The 3,990-nt window shown below is 44.1% G+C and overlaps 1 pseudogene; it reads right to left on the bottom strand.

Moving 5' to 3' along the window:
* Positions 1-475: 475 nt before the first annotated feature.
* LOC112313292 (poly(rC)-binding protein 2-like) lies at positions 476-3,530 on the bottom strand (annotated as a pseudogene).
* Between the last annotated feature and the right edge of the window lie 460 nt (positions 3,531-3,990).

Below are 3,990 nucleotides of genomic sequence, written 5' to 3'. Positions count from 1 at the left end.
ATAAAGCAAACAGATACTCAGAGAAAGAGTAAGACTATACGAAGATTCCAAGATTCATGTGATTGTGAAACAGTAGTAAAAATAACTATGAGGAAAACCTTATTTGGTAAATTTTCCAGTCATTTGTTAATTATTTTTTAAGAAATTTCTTACATTCTAGGACTAAACTGAATTGTATTTAGTATTCCACTTTTATAGTTCTATGACAAACAAAAAAATTATAAGCAAAAAACTCCAAATACAACAAAACAGAGAGAAGCTTATAAAACTAAATATGGAGCTCAGCTCTAATAGCTGAAAGTAGAAAGGAATTGAAATAATTTAAAAATCATAAGTGAATGATAAAGTATAAAGAAATGGAAATTGTACAGACTATTTAAAACCCGGAATTGCTGACTATTCAGAATTGCTGAGTACACAGATGGATCAAGGGTGGTGAACAACCAGCAAGGATTATAGATGAATTTGCATTGTTTTAGCTGCTCCCCGTGCTACCCCTCTCTGAGGAAAGCCTGACAGACATTGAACCAGGCTAATGCTGGAAGCAGATCCAATGATGGTAACCGGCTTATCACTAGATCCTTCCTACTGGATTTGCAGTTTGTTTATTTTTTTTTTAATATATTTATTGATTATGCTATTACAGTTGTCCCATTTCCCCACCCCCCTCCACTCCATCCTGCCCACCCGCCTCCCTCCCACATTCCCCCCCTATAGTTCATGTCCATAGGTCATACTTATAAGTTCTTTGGCTTCTACATTTCCTACACTATTTTTACCCTCCCCCTGTCTATTTTCCACCTATCATCTATGCTACTTATTCTCTGTACCTTTCCCTCTCTCTCCCCCTCCCACTCCCTTAATGACAACCCTCATGTTCTAGTTGTTTGCCTAGTTTGCTCTCGTTTTTGTTTTATGTGTGGCCATTAATAACTGTGAGTTTGCTGTCATTTTTACTGTTCCAATTTTTGATCTTCTTTTTCTTAGGTAACTCCCTTTAACATTTCATATAATAAGGGCTTGGTGATGATGAACTTCTTTAACTTGACCTTATCTGAGAAGCACTTTATCTTCCCTTCCATTCTAAGTGATAGCTTTGCTGGATACAGTAATCTTGGATGTAGGTCCTTGCATTTAATCTTGGGTAATGTAATTATGATGTGCCTTGGCGTGTTCCTCCTTGGGTCCAGCTTCTTTGGGACTCTCTGAGCTTCCTGGACTTCCCGGAAGTCTATTTCCTTTGCCAGATGAGGGAAGTTCTCCTTCATTATTTGTTCCAATAAGTTTTCAATTTTTTGTTCTTCCTCTTCTCCTTCTGGCACCCCTATAATTCGGATGTTGGAACGTTTCAAGGCGTCTGGGAGGTTCCTAAGCCTCTCCTCATTTTTCCAAGTTCTTGTTTCTTCATTCTTTTCTGGTTGGATGTTTGTTTCTTCCTTCTGGTCCACACCATTGATTTGAGTCCCAGTTTCCTTCTCATCACTATTGGTTCCCTGTACATTTTCCTTTATTTCTCTTAGCATAGGCTTCATTTTTTCATCTGTTTTTCGAATAGATTCAACCAAGTCTGTGAGCATATTGATAACCAGTGCTTTGAACTGTGCATCCGATAGGTTGGCTATCTCTTCATCGCTTAGTTGTATTTTTTCTGGAGCTTTGAAGTGTTCTGTCATTTGGGCCATTTTTTTTTTTTGTCTTGGCGCGTCTGTTACTTTAAGGGGCGGAGCCTTAGGTGTTCACCAGGGCGGGGTAACGCTGGTCGCTGTGCTGTGACGCTGTACGTGGGGGCGGGGCCGAGAGGGAGCAATGGCGCCTGCCTCACTCTCCTCCGGATTTCAATCTTTCACTCTGATACCCACAATCAAACTGGGCCACTCTGGTGCTGGTTCCCGAGTAAGTGGGCCTGTGCACACTCTAGGCCCCTGTGGGTCTCTCCAACAACCTCTCCTGTGAGGCTGGGAGTCTCTCCTGCTGCCGCCCCAACCCCTAGGGGCGTTTTCAATCAGAGGTTTGAGGCTTTATTTCCCTGAGCTGGAGCCCTGGGTTATGTGGTCTGCTTCGCTCCCTGCCGTTTGTCCAGTTTCTCTATGGGCGAACGTGGTGCCGCGGGGTGCTACCCGCTGCTCTGCCTGCCCGGCTCTCCACCACTCTGAGTCCGGCCCTCTGGGTTTATCTGTGCAAATCTGGGGCCACAGGGTCTGCTAGTGCTCGGACTGCCTGCGCCATTTGTCCCACACTCCGCCAGTCTCAGTCCTGCCACAGCCACGAGAGTCCTCTCCACCCCGGTGCCCGTCTCCGCTCCTCCTACCAGTCTGGATGAATGGTTATTTTCTATTTTCTTGGTGTTGGTCCCCCTTGCTGTTCGATTCTCTGTCAGTTCTGGTTGTGCGAGGAGGCGCAGTGTGTCTACCTACGCCGCCATCTTGGTTCTCCCCAGTTTGTTTATTTTTATACTTAAAAAAAAAGATTTTATTTATTTATTTTTAGAGAGAGCAGAAAGGAGGGAGAGAAACATCAATGTGTGGTTGTCTCTCATGCACCCCTTACTGGGGACTTGGCCTGCAACCCAGGCATGTGCCCTGACTGGGAATCAAACTGGTGACCCTTTGGTTCGCAGGTTGGCACTCAATCCACTGAGCCACACCCGCCAGAGCTGGGTTTGCAGTTTGATCTGTATCCTAGACATCTGGTATATCTTACTGATTTGGCATCCTAATGTCCCATTATGAAGCCAATTAATGTGCTTGAAATGATGTGTTCACAAATAGTATTAGTGGATGCATCTAAACTTGCCCAATAGCCTTTCACCTGTGGAGAGTGGATTCAACATCATTGAATCCAGGATTGCCATGCATTATAGAAGAGGAAGATCTTTGCATTGCCCACAGGGGCAGCTTGGTCAAATGTGGCTGTGGTCCTTGGATGGTATAGGCCTGCAGAGGCACATATATGCGGTGGTATGGGGAAAGCTCACACATTGCTGCTTATTATGTACCTGTCCTGACCACCTGCAAAGATGACCAGAGAGCTGGATGGCCTTCAAGGTCAGAGTGATTCCAACATAAGCGGACTGGTACGTGTTAACACAGTGATGGATTTAGCATGCCAGCAGGTGCAATGGCCTGCTCATTTAAGTTGGGAAGCACATGCCCTTCCACCTGGACCTGAGCCCCTGTACTTTCTCATCAGATATCTTTGATGTTGAAAACACCTTTCCCAATGAAACACCCAATGATAGCAGGGACCACCAGGCTCAGGGGTGACCAGGGTCTCCTGGCAGGTGTGCTATTGTGCTGTCCTCTTCCAGTTCATCCATAATCATAGCAAAGACTTTGAAGATGGCATTAATGGGTCTAGCTGAAGTGGTAATTCTCTTAGCACAATTCCTTTCTGAGATGTTGATACACACCTCTCTCCCCACACACCATCTTAACTGACCCTCCTTTCTTTCTGATGATACTGCCAACTTCCTTTCTGTGCATCAGGAACTGGACAAAGACATTTAATTCACCTTCAATCATACCCTCCATCCACTGCAGGGCTCTTGTCACCTCCCTGCTAATCCCTATTTTTCTTCCTCTGGCCTTCAAACTTTCCCCTTCCCACCCACTCGCCTTTTCTCCTTGAGCGTATAGTTTTTGGTTTTCATCACTACCAATGACCAAAGACTTGACCATTCAAAGTTCAGCTCCCCAGACATGGAGACAGGTGTGACTATTAAATGAGTCACACAAAGCACTAAGCATAAAGGGAAAACAACCAATAGATTTGATTACATTTAAATGAACTTAAAGCAAGCCTTAGAGTGAGAGAAGACATTTGCATCTCTTGTACCTAACAAAGGGCTTTTATTTAGAATAAAGAACCCCTGTACATTAAGAAAGAAATGGAAACTCAGTAGAGAAATGAGCAAAAGGCTTGAACATGAGCTGCATAAAAGAGGATATCCAAGTGATCAATAAACATAATAAAAAGTGCCCAACATCATTA

This window comes from Desmodus rotundus, chromosome X, assembly GCF_022682495.2.
Source record: "Desmodus rotundus isolate HL8 chromosome X, HLdesRot8A.1, whole genome shotgun sequence".
Classification (NCBI taxonomy): domain Eukaryota; kingdom Metazoa; phylum Chordata; class Mammalia; order Chiroptera; family Phyllostomidae; genus Desmodus; species Desmodus rotundus.
This window is presented reverse-complemented; position numbering and strand designations above follow the sequence as displayed.